The sequence below is a fragment of the Haliotis rufescens genome, unplaced genomic scaffold (assembly GCF_023055435.1).
Source record: "Haliotis rufescens isolate VD_foot unplaced genomic scaffold, xgHalRufe1.0.p SCAF_24, whole genome shotgun sequence".
Taxonomy (NCBI): domain Eukaryota; kingdom Metazoa; phylum Mollusca; class Gastropoda; order Lepetellida; family Haliotidae; genus Haliotis; species Haliotis rufescens.
In genome coordinates this window covers 7,880,282-7,897,791 of record NW_025963935.1, presented here as the reverse complement: position 1 = coordinate 7,897,791, position 17,510 = coordinate 7,880,282, and positions in this window count along the sequence as shown.

The following is a 17,510-nucleotide window of genomic DNA, read 5'->3' as shown; positions in this document are numbered from 1 at the left end:
TGTGAACTTAGATTAAATATATGACGTCATATCTTCATACCTTGTACAAAATTGTACTTAATGCATGACGTCATATCTTCCCACCATGTTTGAAATTAATGCATGACGTCATATCTTACCACCTTGTACAAACTTGAACTTAATGCATGACGTCATATCTTCCCACCTTGAATGAGGAATGAGATTATTGCACTTATATAGCGACGTGCATGCACGTGTGTGTGTGTGTGGCTGCTTGTACTAGACCGGACTGATGCCGATTTATAGTGCTAGCCCACTGAGATACCATGCCGTAGTTTAACATGAATACCCCACTCAGACACAGTATACTGACACCGAGCCGACCAGTCCTTGCTTTAACCCCTTAATGCCGAGCGCCAGACAGGGTAACAACAAGTACCATCTTTTAACGTCTTTTGGTATGACGCGGCCGGGGATCGACCCCCGGACCTTCCGCTCTCTGGGCGGACGCTCTACCACTAGACCACGGAGGCGGTCTCCACCTTGTATGAACTTGTACTTAATGCATGACGTCATATCTTCACACCTTGTACAAACTTGTACTTAATACATGACGTCATACCTTCACATCTTGCACGAGATTGTACTTACTGTTCACTATTCGCTAATGCTCATAGCATATTGTCAGTGTTGCTATTGAGTAAAAATCCTTCTCTGTGCACCATATTTGCAGTTTAGTCGATCAGTCGTAAATTTGAATCCATTAATTATTGTAAACAGATCGTTAGAATACATAAAGAGGCCCCACAAATTCAACCTGCACCCGATGACTGTCTCCACAGTGATAACACAACCGGGTGTTATCTCAAACAGCGGAAGTCGTGGAGTGGAGGTGCTGAGCGAGATAACCACTGTGATACCACCCGAGCTGATATCACCCTAGCACCCTCACCCAACTCTAACCTCCCCCACCCACCCGTCCTTGTGTAATGAGAGGGTCATGCATCTTATTACTGTTTGCAACTTATGCATCTTAGTGGGTGAGTGAGTGAGTGAGTATGGTTTTACGCCGCTTTTAGCAATATTCCAGCAATATCACGGCGGGGAACACCAGAAATGGGCTTCACACATTGTGCCCATGTCGGGAATCGAACCCGGGTCTTCGGCGTGACGGGCGAACGCTTTAACCACTGGGCTGCCCGACCGCCCTATGCATCTTAGCAATGTAGGCGGGTACTATTTGTTCAACCCAACGATCCTGAAGTCTCTCTGCAGCCACTGAGGCCTGAGGTCCCCTACCTACTCACAGATGCAATTGAATTGTCATGCTCTTAATAAAACAATGAAATTCATCATACCCTTATCTCAAACAAGGGGCGGTCGGGTAGCCTAGTGGTTAAAGCGTTCGCAATATCAACAATATCTCAAACAAACTCATCTGTGTGAAACTGACAATAAAACCAACGCAATATAGTGTTTTGTGACCGTCACTGTACGGGCAATCACGCGCTATATATTATGCGGTCAATGCTGCAAGATGGTAAACATCTTTATTGTCAGTTGGTGTTTGTTTTCAATCATGTTGTAACGGTGATTTCCATTTTTGTAACTAAATAGAGTACAAACCGAAACAGATATCACGTCGTCTCAGCTTCAAGTGGGAGGAAAGCCTGAAGTGACGCCGGCCTCAGACGTTTACCACTTCGGTGAAACCCACGAGCACGGGTATGGTGCTGACAAACCTAGAAACATAATCGTGGCGAACCGGGATTCGAACCAACAATCACAGGTTACTGGCATGCCCAAGGGACGCAACTCTGCACAGAGTATAGTGGCGCCTTAGACGACAGCGATTTTAATTTCTCTGAACTCTTGTCGACCACCCACAAGGAAGGTGATGTGAATGCAGTCGTGCTGTCTGTCTACAGTGTGAATGTGTTAACTGTTTCAACCCCATTGAAGACGACGAGCCTCCGAATGTCAAGGCCACAGTGACCACCGGATAGGGATGAAAGCAACACATTTGGCTCTACTGACGACAGAAGCAAGAATCACTCGCTTTCACCATCAACTTTGTGTTTTGTTTCTATTGCGAGATGTTGGCAAGATGGCCTGGACCTATCCGGTGTTGCGGTGGACCTCACTAACCTGCCTGCCCCAGGGGTCACGTGGTTACTATGTTAAACGTGTGAGTCAAGGCAAGAGTGCAGCCAGTCTCAATTAAACCCCGAAACAAACTCCATTAGGGATAAAAGGCAAAATAGCGTCAAAGATTATTTGAATGGAGCACTGAAAATCAGTGATGACACCAGGTTCTCGTTAACAATCGTCCCGCTACCACCACTCAAACTTTACCTTTACACAAAAGTTGGGGAGGTCAGGTAGCCTAGCGGTAAAAGCGTGCGCTCGTCACGCCGAAGACCAGGGTTCGATTCCCGACGTGGGTACAATGTGTGAAGCCCATTTCTGGTGTCCCCCGCCGTGATATTGCTGGAATATTGCTAAAAGCGGCGTAAAATCAAACTCACTCACTCTTGCAAAAGGTAGCGTTGTTTGTCTGACGCCACGGAGCAGTATCCATGCAAACAAACCAGACAATCAAGTGATCGAGGGACCTGAAAATATGTACGATATCGATATCTTAATTTTAAATTACTTCTGCTGTGTAAACAACACATCCCATCCGGATTCAAGCTGTACGTGTTGACTGCGGGGCGGTCGGGTAGCCTAGTGGTTACATGGGTACAATGTGTGTCCCCCGCCGTGATATTGCTGGAATATTGCTAACAGCGGCGTAAAACCACACTCACTCACTCACTCACTCACTCTGAGAGAGGTATGGGGCAGGGCAATACGATGGGGTCAGACGTGTTAATGCAGGTGTATCTCATGTGTGACGCAACACCTGCTTATCATCAGGAACTGTTTCATTACATGTTTCCCTGTATATATCAGCTTTCCCTAAGAACTTCTGCTCGGTTACATGCATTTCCTTGTCGAGTATTGTGCATATCACTTTGTGTGGACCAAACACACGGGAGGAGCAGGGCGTGGAGCTGCTACGTCATTGACGGCAGCCGTGGTCGGCGACTTCATCATGCCTGTGTTCCTGGTAGTTGTGGCAACGCTCGTCACAGGTGAGTTGCAGTGTTCTGAAATTTGAGTTTATTTTAATTTGTAACCGAAAGATAACATTTTGGCACAGAAAGATTATCTACATGGAAACCATGACAAGAGCCCCTAAAATGGTGCCCCCTGGACCGCGTACTTAAACATTGAGGAAATAGGCCATCTGTCTTAGAACGCACCCAGAAGGGGTCTCATGTCACAGGTCATTGTGACAAACGGAAAACAAGACATCAATCTACTTGAATATATCTAATTCTAGTCGATAATCTGTGCATAGATCTATGTTAAAAAATTGTGGACAAAACCGGAACTGATTCTGGTATCAGGTATCTGGTATCTAGTATCTAGTATCTAGCATCTGGTATCTAGTATCTAATATCTAGTATACGGTATCTAGTATCTAGTCTCTAGGATCTAGTATCCGATATCTAGTATCTAGTATCTAATATCTAGTATATGGTATCTAGCATCTAGTATCTGGTATCTAGCATCTAGTATCTGGTACCTTGTATCTAATATCTAGTATATGGTATCTAACATCTAGTATCTAGTATATGGTATCTAGTATCTAGTATATAATATCTAGTATCTAGCATCTAGCATCTATTATCTAGTATCTGGTATCTAGTATTTAGTATCTGGTATCTCGTGTCTGGTATCTAGTATCTAGTATCTGGCTTCTAGTATCTAGTATATTGTATCTAATATCTAGCATCTAGCATCTAGTATCAAGTATCTAGTATCTAATATCTAGTATATGGCATCTAGCATCTAGTATCTAGTATCTGGTATCTAGTATCTAATATCTAGTATATGGTATCTAGCATCTAGTATTTGGTATCTAGTATCTGGTATCTACTATCTAGTATATGGTATCTATCATCTAGTATCTAGTATCTGGTATCTGGTATCTAGTATCTAGTATCTGGTATCTAGTTACAAGTATCCTGTATCTTGTATCTTGTATCTTGTATCGTGTATCTGTTATCTAGTATCTGGTATCTAATATCTAAGTGAGAGTACTCTTACTCTAGTCTATAAGACGTCGCATTTTTCTTGTGTCTGCCTGTCATGTCATGATGTTACGAAGTGCAGGGTAGAATGTGCCCAAAGTGGGTTATATCTGGGTTATAACATAGTTTACGTAGTTTTACACTTCTTTGTCCTTCCTTGGTTATGACATAGTCTACTTAGTTTTGCACTTTCTAGTTCTGGATTATAACATAGTCTACTTACTTTTACACTTCCTTGTCCTTGGTTCTAACATAGTCTACTTAGTTTTACACTTCCTTGTCCTTCCTTGGTTCTAACATAGTCTACTTAGTTTTACACTTCCTTGTCCTTCCTTGGTTCTAACATAGTCTACTTAGTTTTACACTTCCTTGTTCTGGGTTAAAACATAGTCTACTTAGTTTTACACTTCCTTGTCCTTCCTTGGTTCTAACATAGTCTACTTAGTTTTACACTTCCTTGTTCTGGGTTATAACATAGTCTACTTCGTTTTACACTTCCTTGTTCTGGGTTATAACATAGTCTACTTACTTTTGCACTTCCTTTTTCTGGGTTCTAACATAGTCTACTTAGTTTTACACTTCCTTGTTCTGGGTTATAACATAGTCTACTTACTTTTGCACTTCCCTTTTCTGGGTTCTAACATAGTCTACTTAGTTTTACACTTCCTAGTTCTGGGTTATAACATAGACTACTTACTATTGCACTTCCTTGTTCTGGGTTATAACATAGTCTACTTAGTTTGACATTTCCTTGTTCTGGGTTATAACATAGTCTTCTTAGTTTAACTCTTTCTTGTCTTTGGTTATCACAAAGTCTACTTAATTTTACCCTTCCTTGTTCTGGGTTATAACAAAGTCTACTTAGTTTTACCCTTCCTTGTTCTGGGTTATAACAAAGTCTACTTAGTTTTACACTTCCTTGTCCTGGGTTATAACAAAGTCTACTTAGTTTTACACTTCCTTGTTCTGGGTTATAACATCGACTACTTAGTTTTACACTTCCTTGTTCTGGGTTATAACAAAGTCTACTTAGTTTGACATTTCCTTGTTCTGGGTTATAACAAAGTCTACTTAGTTTTACCCTTCCTTGTTCTGGGTTATAGCAAAGTGTACTTAGTTTTACCCTTCCTTGTTCTGGGTTAAAACAAAGTGTACTTAGTTTTACACTTCCTTGTTCTGGGTTATAACATGGTCTTCTTAGTTTTACTCTTCCATGTTCTGGGTTATAACAAAGTCTACTTAGTTTTACACTTCCTTGTTCTGGGTTATAACATAGTCTTCTTAGATTTAGCCTTCCTTGTCCTTGGTTATAACAAAGTCTACTTAGGTTTACCCTTCCTTGTCCTTGGTTATAACAAAGTCTACTTAGTTTTACACTTCCTTGTTCCGGGTTATAACATAGTTTTCTTAGATTTACAATTCCTTGTCGTGGTTACAACAAAGTCTATTTAGTTTTACACTTCCTTGTCTTTGTTCTGGGTTATAACATAGTTTTCTAAGATTTACACTTCCTTGTCCTTGGTTACAACAAAGTCTACTTAGCTTTACTATTCCTTGTTCTGGGTTATAACATAGTCTACTTAATGTTACACTTCCTTGTTCTGGGTTATAATATAGTCTACTTAGTTTTACCCTTCCTTGTTCTGGGTTATAACATAGTCTACTTAGTTTTACTCTTCTTTTTTCTGGGTTATAACAAAGTCTATTTAGTTTTACCCTTCCTTGTTCTGGGTTATAACATCGTCTACTTAGTTTTGACCTTCCTTGATCTGTGTTATAACAAAGTCTACTTAGGTTTACACTTCCTTGTTCTGGGTTATAACCAAGTCTACTTAGTTTTACACTTCCTTGTTCTGGGTTATAACAAAGTCTACTTAGGTTTACCCGTCCTTGTTCTGGGTTATAGCAAAGTCTAGTTAGTTTTACACTTCCTTGTTTTGGGTTATAGAAAGTCTACTTAGTTTTACTCTTCCTTGTTCTGGGTTATAACAAATTGTACTTAGTTTTACGCTTCCTTTTTCTGGGTTATAACATAGTTTTCTTAGATTTACACTTCCTTGTGCTTGGTTACAACAAAGTCTACTTAGTTTTACACTTCCTTGTTCTGGGTTATAACATAGTCTTCTTAGTTTTACTCTTTCTTGTCTTTGGTTATAACGAAGTCTACTAAGTTTGACATTTTCTTGGTCTGGGTTATAACATAGTCTACTTAGTTTTACACTTCCTTGTCCTTGGTTATAACAAAGTCTACTTAGTTTTACACTTCATTGTTCAGGGTTATAACAAAGTCTACTTAGTTTTACCCTTCCTTGTCCTTGGATATAACAAAGTCTACTTAGTTTTACCCTTCCTTGTTCTGGGTTATAAGAATGTCTACTTAGTTTTACCCTTCCTTGTTCTGGGTTATAACATAGTCTTCTTAGTTTTACCCTTCCTTGTTCTGGGTTATGACAAAGTCTACTTAGTTTTGCACTTCCTTGTTCTGGGTTATAACAAAGTCTACTTAGTTTTACACTTCCTTGTTCTGGGTTATAACAAAGTCTACTTAGTTTTGCACTTCCTTGTTCTGGGTTATAACAAAGTCTACTTATTTTTACACTTCCTTGTTCTGGGTTATAGCAAAGTCTACTTAGGTTTACCCTTCCTTGTTCTGGGTTATAACAAAGTCTACTTAGTTTTACACTTTCTTCTCCTGGGTTATAACATAGTCTACCAAATGTTACACTTCCCTGTTCTGGGTTATAAGAAAGTCTTCTTAGTTTTACTCTTTCTTGTCTTTGGTTATTACAAAGTCTATTTAGGTTTACCCTTCCTTGTCCTTGGTTATAACAAAGTCTACTTAGTTTTACCCTTCCTTACTTTGGGTTATGACATAGTCTACTTAGTTTTACACTTCCTTGTTCTGGGTTATAACATAGTCTACTTTGTTTTCCTCTCCATGGGTCGGTGGTAAAGGAATCTGTTCACAAAGGAGTCGAGACACTTCCTCATTCTGGGTGATAAAGACGTGTACTGAGTTTTACGATTCCCTGTCCTGGGAAAACACGGTATCTGTTGGTGTCATATACGGATACAGATGTAAATATGAACGGTCGGATTGGTACAAACAAACATGGTGTCGCCCTGTCAATTGACGATCGAGTCAGAATTTCTCGTGTATCTGGAGAAACAGCGGTGGTAATTGTTATCATTATCAAAACGATAGTACCGTAAACTACGGTTACAACGAACTCAAATTGTAGTTCGTAATAACCGTAGTTCGTCACAAGCATATATACAGCATATATACATCAAATGGCCTGGACTAAAAAATAAGTTCGCTATATCTGTCAGTTCGTTATAAGCGTGTTCGTTATAAACGTAGTTTACTGTATAAAAGACTGCGAAAGTGTCTAAAAGGGACGTAACTGAGGTATTGTAGTAAACAAAGGACACTCGGCTATATCTGTGCTTGATTCCTTTTCCTAAATTGAAAAACAGTTGATTTGGCTTGAAATAAGTCCGAATTGTTACCTTGTTTCATTTTGTCGCTGTGGACACATCCTACCCTGCACTTCGTAACGTTATGATAGGACAGGCAGACTCTAGACAAATGCGAGTTAGAGTACCGTCCCTTTGATGAAGGACAGACCGAAGGATTGCCGCGAAAGGCAAGTATGCCTATATATTTACTTACGCCACTGTAAAACAAGCAGGTTCAGTTGGTACTACATCGACCGTCCGACTGACAAATCACTTACCGTTATGTATATATTAAAGCGCACATTCCTCCCAAGAAAACCTGCAATGTTTAGGCAATGTTTGTGAGAGATGAATGCAAATTTTTCGAGCTTGCCCAGGAGTTTTAAACTTTTATCGACGAGTGTTGATATATTTTATATCAAAAGACACAGGGGCGAGATTCTATCTATCATTCAACACCAGTCTTCCAACTTTGTCAGTTTATAGACAGTAAAAAGCAGTGTCTTAAGTGTAAAAGGTATTGCTAACAGCTTCAGTAGAAGAGCCACTGGTGATGTCATTTCATCGTGACACCATGGTAACAATGATGTCACAATGGTCCGCAAAGCATTGTGATGCAGTTTCATTGCAGCGATATCTGCAATGTAGTTTTGGGATGCTGAATATCCTGTATTAGGAATAAACACTATTGACTTATACAACACTAATACAATGTGTATTCCGAATACAGGGTGTTTACCATCCCAAAACCTTTAATTCTATTTTCTTTTGTGTGTGAGGGGGTTGGGACGGGGGATATTAAAGTGAGTGAGTGAGTGAGTGAGTATGGTTTTACGCCGCTTTTAGCAATATTCAAGCAATATCACGGCGGGGGATACCAGAAATGGGCTTCACACAATGTACCCATGTCGGGAATCGAACCCTGGTCTTCGGCGTGACAAGCGAACGCTTTAACCACTAGGCTACCCGACCGCCCCGGGGATATTAAAGACATCAAAGAAACAAACGTCAGATAACTGTATGATGTGTTCTGTCGTTACAGTAACTAGCGCGCAGAAGAGGGTGTCCGTTACAGTCGTAGAAGGGAGGCCATTGCTTCTTGATTGCTCTGATCATGTGACCTCGGTAGTGAACACGACGTTTGCCTGGGAGGACGAGGCCGACCTGACCAAGTACTTCCGGTATTGGTCAGAATCCGCGATCAGCCAGGAAGGCAACTACACGTGTACGGAAGGAAGGAGTAACACTGTTCAGTTCACGGTGACAGTCGAGTGTAAGTATGGAAGTAGGAGTAATCTCCCCTTAATTTAGAAATTGCACAATCTATCGAAACTGTATGCTATTAGAAACAAAATATTTGTTTGAAAATAATATTCTACATCTCTGACACAAACAATCATATTGGTATAACTTTTGAAAATAAAATCTTCTTCTACTTTCGCCTATGTCTCAAATACTGCGAGTGGGTAAATTTTGTTTTATGACGCTTTGAACATAATTTCAGTTCCGTAACCTCATGTCAGTTTAGATGGCAACAATGTATATTTTAAACGTTTCGTGAAACCCACGAGCTTCGAACTGGTGCAGACAAATCAATGATCATAATCCACATAATATTACGGCGTCTTTTACACTTATAGAACGTTGAGAATATCCCATGTCTGTTGCAGATATGGATAACCTAACACTGGAGGTCACCCCCAAACAAACCTGCAACGTCAACATCGTCACAGCGACCTGTGTCGTAGACAGCAACGCCGAACCGACATTGACCATCCACATAGACGGCACTAACGACACCTCCAGCAAATTGGGTCGGAGAGTGTCCCGACAGCTGGCTGTCACGTGTGGTCAGGCTGTCCGTGTCGAGTGTACTGCCACCCTCAGCAACACGAGCAGGCAACAGTATACACAACTAGATGTGCTGTGTGAGTGTCAATACCATTACTATGCATGTACTGCCTCCCTCAGCAAGACGGGCAGGCAACCGTATACACAACTAGATGTGCTGTGTGAGTGTCAATACCATCACTATATGTACTGCCTCCCTCAGGAACACAAGCAGGCAACAGTATACACAGATAGATGTGTTGTGTGAGTGTCACTACCATTACTATGTATGTACTGCCTCCCTCAGCAACACAAGCAGTCAACACTATACACAACTAGATGTGCTGTGTGAGTGTCACTACCATTACTATGTATGTACTGCCTCCCTCAGCAACACAAGCAGGCAACAGTATACACAACTAGATGTGTTGTGTGAGTGTCACTACCATTACTATGTATGTACTGCCTCCCCCAGCAACACGAGCAGTCAACAGTATACACAACTAGATGTGTTGTGTGAGTGTCACTACCATTACTATGTATGTACTGCCTCCCTCAGCAACACAAGCAGGCAACAGTATACACAACTAGATGTGCTGTGTGAGTGTTAATACCATTACTATGTATGTACTGCCTCCCTCAGCAACTCAAGGAGGCAACAGTATACACAACTAGATGTGTTGTGTGAGTGTCACTACCATTACTATGTATGTACTGCCTCCCTCAGCAACACAAGCAGTCAACAGTATACACAACTAGATGTGTTGTGTGAGTGTCACTACCATTACTATGTATGTACTGCCTCCCCCAGCAACACGAGCAGTCAACAGTATACACAACTAGATGTGTTGTGTGAGTGTCACTACCATTACTATGTATGTACTGCCTCCCTCAGCAACACAAGCAGTCAACACTATACACAACTAGATGTGCTGTGTGAGTGTCACTACCATTACTATGTATGTACTGCCTCCCTCAGCAACACAAGCAGGCAACAGTATACACAACTAGATGTGTTGTGTGAGTGTCACTACCATTACTATGTATGTACTGCCTCCCCCAGCAACACGAGCAGTCAACAGTATACACAACTAGATGTGTTGTGTGAGTGTCACTACCATTACTATGTATGTACTGCCTCCCTCAGCAACACAAGCAGGCAACAGTATACACAACTAGATGTGCTGTGTGAGTGTTAATACCATTACTATGTATGTACTGCCTCCCTCAGCAACTCAAGGAGGCAACAGTATACACAACTAGATGTGTTGTGTGAGTGTCACTACCATTACTATGTATGTACTGCCTCCCTCAGCAACACAAGCAGTCAACAGTATACACAACTAGATGTGTTGTGTGAGTGTCACTACCATTACTATGTATGTACTGCCTCCCCCAGCAACACGAGCAGTCAACAGTATACACAACTAGATGTGTTGTGTGAGTGTCACTACCATTACTATGTATGTACTGCCTCCCTCAGCAACACAAGCAGGCAACAGTATACACAACTAGATGTGCTGTGTGAGTGTTAATACCATTACTATGTATGTACTGCCTCCCTCAGCAACTCAAGGAGGCAACAGTATACACAACTAGATGTGCTGTGTGAGTGTTAATACCAGTACTATGTATGTACTGCCTCCCTCAGCAACTAGAGCAGAGAACAGTATACACAACTAGATGTGCTGTTTGAATGTCAATACCATTACTATCCATGTACTGCCTCCCCCAGCAACACGAGCAGGCAACAGTATACACAACTAGATGTGCTGTGTGAGTGTCAATACCATTACTATGTATGTACTGCCCTCCTCAGCAACACGAGCAGGCAACAGTATACACAACTAGATGTGCTGTGTGAGTGTCAATACCATTACTATGTATGTACTGCCTCCCTCAGCAACACGAGCAGGCAACAGTATACACAACTAGATGTGTTGTGTGAGTGTCAATAGCAATACTATGTACAGGTAAGAACAGGTGAGATAGGAGTAAATATACAGGTAACAACAGGTGAGACAGGAGTGCCTGTACCAGTAACAACAGGTAAGACAGGAGTAAATGTACAGGTAGCAACAGGTGAGGTAGGAGTACCTGTACAAGTAGCAAGTAGGATAACGAGTAAGACAGGAGTAAATGTACAGGCAACAACAGGTAAGACAGGAATAATCTGCGCCTGTCTCACCTGTTGTTACCTGTACAGGTACTCCTACCTCACCTGTTGGTAACTTTACAGGTATCCCTGTCTCACCTGTTGTTACCTGTACAGGTACTCCTGTCTCACCTGATGTAACCTGTACATTTACCCCTGTCTCACCTGTTGTTACCTGTACAGGTGCTCCTGTCTTACCTGTTGTTACCTGTACAGGTACTCCTGTCTCACCTGTTGTTACCTGTACAGGTACCCCTGTCTCACCTGTTGTTACCTGTACAGGTGCTCCTGTCTTACCTGTTGTTACCTGTACAGGTACTCCTGTCTCACCTGTTGTTACCTGTACAGGTACCCCTGTCTCACCTGTTGTTACCTGTACAGGTGCTCCTGTCTTACCTGTTGTTACCTGTACATGTACTCCTGTCTCACCTCTTGTTGCCTGTACATTTACCCCTGTCTCACCTGTTGTTACCTGTACAGGTGCTCCTGTCTCACCTGTTGTTACCTGTACAGGAACTCCTGTCTCACCTGTTGTTACCTGTTCAGGTACTCCTGTCTCACATGTTGTTACCTGTACATGTACTCCTGTCTCACCTTTTGTTACCTGTACAGGTACTCCTGTCTCACCTGTTGTTACCTGTTCAGGTACCCCTGTCTCACCTGTTGTTACCTGTACAGGTGCTCCTGTCTTACCTGTTGTTACCTGTACAGGTACTCCTGTCTCACCTGTTGTTACCTGTACAGGTACTCCTGTCTCACCTGTTGTTACCTGTACATTTACTCCTGTCTCACCTGTTGTTACCTGTACAGGTGCTCCAAATTCGACTGGTTCATCATTCACTATCGGTAGCGTCCAGGACTTCAGTGTCTATGCCAACCCAGCCCCCCTGTATACGTGGAAGAGGACGACGACGACATACAGCGTTAATGTCAGCAACATCTGTGGAAGCAGCGAGTTTTATCTTGATCTGACTGGTAACACTTTTCACACATCACCTTTATTGTCTTAAGTTCTTAAATGTAAGTTAAGTCATTCACCATGCAACATTATTTCAGGGTTGGGGTTAGAGTTAGGGTTAGAGTTAGAATTCTGGGATTTTTAGAATAAGCCCCAAGTCTGCGAGAGGAAGCCAGTCTGTGGACAGCTACACATGTGGTTGATTGGAAATATACAGCAGACGTGATTGTTAACGGTACACCGGATGGTTAACAGTAGACGGGATGGTTAACAGTAGACGGGATGGTTAACGGTAGACGGGGTGGTTAACAGTAGACGGAATGGTTAACGGTAGAAGGGATTGTTAACGGTAGACCGGATGGTTAACAGTAGACGGGATGATTAACAGTAGACGGGATGGTTAACGGTAGACCGGATGGTTAACAGTAGACGGGAGGGTTAACGGTTGACCGGATAGTAAACAGTAGACAGGATGGTTAACAGTAGACGGGATGGAAAAACAGGTAGTTGATACGAGGATTATATAGTGGATGTAAAACTACACAGTAGACGGGAGGGTTATATAGTGGATATGAAACTACACAGTAGACGGGAGGGTTATATAGTGAATGTGAAACTACACAGTAGACGGGAGGGTAATATAGTGAATGTGAAACTACACAGTAGACGGGAGGGTTATATAGTGAACGTTAAACTACACAGTAGACGGGAGGGTTATATAGTGAATGTTAAACTACACAGTAGACGGGAGGGTTATGTAGTGAATGCGAAACTACACAGTAGGCGGGAGGGTTATATAGTGAATGTGAAACTACACATTAGACGGGATGGTTATATAGTGAATGTGAAACAACACAGTAGCCGGGAGGGTTATATAGTGAATGTGAAACTACACAGTAGACGAGAGGGTTATATAATGAATGTGAAACTACACAGTAGACGGGAGGGTTTTATAGTGAATGTGAAACTACACAGTAGACGGGAGGGTTATATAGTGAATGTGAAACAACACAGTAGACGGGAGGGTTATATAGTGAATGTGAAACTACACAGTAGACGGGAGGGTAATAGAGTGAATGTGAAACTACACAGTAGACGGGAGGGTTATATAGTGAATGTGAAACTACACAGTAGACGGGAGGATTATATAATGAATGTTAAACTACACAGTAGACGGGAGGATTTATAGTGAATGTGAAACTACACAGTAGACGGGAGGGTTATATAGTGAATGTGAAACTACACAGTAGACGGGAGGGTTATATAGTGAATGTGAAACTACACAGTAGACGGGAGGGTAATAGAGTGAATGTGAAACTACACAGTAGACGGGAGGGTTATATAGTGAATGTGAAACTACACAGTAGACGGGAGGGTTATATAGTGAATGTTAAACTACACAGTAGACGGGAGGGTTATATAGTGAATGCGAAACTACACAGTAGGCGGGAGGGTTATATAGTGAATGTGAAACTACACAGTAGACTGGATGGTTATATAGTGAATGTGAAACAACACAGTAGCCGGGAGGGTTATATAGTGAATGTGAAACAACACAGTAGACGGGAGGGTTATCAAGTGAATGTGAAACTACACAGTAGACGGGAGGGTTATCAAGTGAATGTGAATCTACACAGTAGGCGGGAGGGTTATAAAGTGAATGTGAAACTACATAGTAGACGGGAGGGTTATAAAGTGAATGTGAAACTACACAGTAGACGGGAGGGTTATATAGTGAATGTTAAACTACACAGTAGACGGGAGGGTTATATATTGAATGTGGAACTACACAGTAGACGGGAGGGTTATATAGTGAATGTGAAACTACACAGTAGACGGGAGGGTTATATAGTGAATGTGAAACTACACAGTAGACGGGAGGGTTATATAGTGAATGTGAAACTACACAGTAGGCGGGATGGTTATATAGTGAATGTGAAACTACACAGTAGGCGGGAGGGTTATGCAGGGAATGTGAAACTACACAGTATACGGGAGGGTTATATAGTGAATGTGAAACTACACAGTAGACGGGAGGGTTATATAGTGAATGTGAAACTACACAGTAGACGGGAGGGTTATATAGTGAATGTGAAACTACACAGTAGACGGGATGGTTATATAGTAGATGTGAAACTACACAGTAGACAGGATGGATATATATTGAATTTGAAACTACACAGTAGACGGGATGGTTATATAGTGAATGTGAAACTTCACAGTAGACGGGAGTATTATTCTATTTTCTAGCATGACATTTTCTTCTTCCTTGTGAAACTCATAGTTAGAGAAGAAGATGAAATTAGGACTTAATGTTTCCAACGTCCAATGTTCTGAAATGTGAAGACAAGTATTGAAACTGCAGATAAGAATGGAAACGTTAGGGTTAGAGTTAGGATTCTGGGATTTTTAGAATAAGCCCTATGTCTGCGAGAGGACGCCAGTGTGTTGACAGCTGCACATGTGGGGGATTGGAAATATACAGCAGACTGGATGGTTAACGGTAGACCGGATGGTTAACAGTAGACGGGAGGGTTAACAATAGACGGGATGTCTTTAACAATCGGCCCTTATGCCACTTCCTCACCCTCGGCTTTACTATCTTTAAACAAAACCCCTGAAGTTAGCTGCTATTTAGCTGTTTTGGTGGTGACATGTATGGTGTGTAGTGGTGACGTCTTGAATGTATAAATTGTTTGAATACAAATGTGTAACCCAAGTATGTTACCTGGCTCCATCAGACGACAACAGCAAGACGCTGGACGTGAATCTCGGCGTCGCAATCGGCGCGTGCGGATGTCTGATCGCAATCGCCATAGTCGTCATAGCAACGTACGGTGCAAGGAGAGTGTACCGTCATTATAAGGAAGGTAAGGTACAGCGTCAGGAGATTGTGCCGTCAGTATGAGGAAGGTACTATATAGTGTCAGGAGACTGTACCGTCATTATAAGGAAGGTAAGGTACAGCGTCCGGAGATTGTGCCGTCAGTATAAAGAAGGTACTATATAGTGTCAGGAGATTGAGGACACTATACAGTGTCAGGAGATTGTGACGTCAGTAAAAGGAAGGTACTATACAGTGTCAGGAGATTGTGCCGTCAGTATAAGGAAGGTACTATACAGTGTCAGGGGATTGTACGGTCAGTATAAGGAAGGTACTATACAGTGTCAGGAAATTGTGCCGTCAGTATAAGGAAGGTACTTTACAGTGTCAGGAGATTGTGACGTCAGTATAAGGAAGGTACTATACGGTGTTAGGAGATTGTACCGTCAGTATAAGGAAGGTACTATACAGTGTCAGGAGATTGTGCCGTCAGTATAATGAAGGTACTATACAGTGTCAGGAGATTGTGCCGTCAGTATAAGGAAGGTACTATACAGTGTCAGGAGATTGTACCGTCAGTATAAGGAAGGTACTTTACAGTGTAAGGAGATTGTACCGTCAGTATAAGGAAGGTACTATACAGTGTCAGGAGATTGTGAAGTCAGAATAAGGAAGGTACTATACAGTGTCAGGAGATTGTACCGTCAGTATAAGGAAGGTACTATACAGTGTCAGGAGATTGTACCGTCAGTATAATGAAGGTACTATACAGTGTCAGGAGATTGTACCGTCAGTTAAATGATGGTACTTTACAGTGTAAGGAGATTGTGACGTCAGTATAAGGAAGGTACTTTACAGTGTCAGGGGATTGTGCCGTCAGTATAATGGAGGTACTATACAGTGTCAGGAGATTGTACCGTCAGTATAATGAAGGTACTTTACAGTGTCAGGAGATTGTACAGTCAGTTTAATGACGGTACTTTACAGTGTCAGGAGATTGTACCGTCAGTATAAGGAAGGTACTATACAGTCTCAGGTGATTGTGCCGTCTGTATAATGAAGGTACTATACAGTGTCAGGAGACTGTGACGTCAGTATAAGGAAGGTACTATACAGTGTCAGGAGATTGTACCGTCAGTATAAGGAAGGTACTATACAGTGTCAGGGGATTGTACCGTCAGTATAAGGAAGGTACTATACAGTGTGAGGTGATTGTACCGTCAGTATAATGAAAGTACTATACAGTGTCAGGAGATTGTACCTTCAGTAAAAGGAAGGTACTATACAGTGTGAGGTGATTGTACCGTCAGTATAATGAAGGTACTATACAGTGTCAGGAGATTGTGCCGTCATTATAAGGAAGATTATGTACAGCGTCAGGAGATTGTGACGTCAGTATGAGGAAATACAATGTAGTGTCAGGAGATTGTGCCGTCAGCATTAGGAAGGTACTATACAGTGTCAGGAGATTGTAACGTCAGTATAAGGAAGGTACTATACAGTGTCAGAAGATTGTGCCGTCAGTATAAGGAAGGTACTATACAGTGTCAGGTGATTGTACCGTCATTATAAGGAAGATAATGTACAGCGTCAGGAGATTGTGACGTCAGTATGAGGAAATACAATGTAGTGTCAGGAGATTGTGCCGTCAGCATTAGGAAGGTACTATACAGTGTCAGGAGATTGTACCGTCAGTATAAGGAAGGTACTATACAGTGTCAGGAGATTGTGCCGTCAGTATAAGGAAGGTACTATACAGTGTCAGGGGATTGTACCGTCAGTATAATGAAGGTACTATACAGTGTCAGGAGATTGTGCCGTCATTATAAGGAAGATAATGTACAGCGTCAGGAGATTGTGACGTCAGTATGAGGAAATACAATGTAGTGTCAGGAGATTGTGCCGTCAGCATTAGGAAGGTACTATACAGTGTCAGGAGATTGTACCGTCAGTATAAGGAAGGTACTATACAGTGTCAGAAGACTGTGCCGTCAGTATAAGGAAGGTACTATACAGTGTGAGGTGATTGTACCGTCAGTATAAGGAAGGTACTATACAGTGTCAGGAGATTGTGCCGTCAGTATAAGGAAGATAATGTACAGTGTCAGGAGATTGTGACGTCAGTATGAGGAAATACAATTTAGTGTCAGGAGATTGTGCCGTCAGCATAAGGAAGGT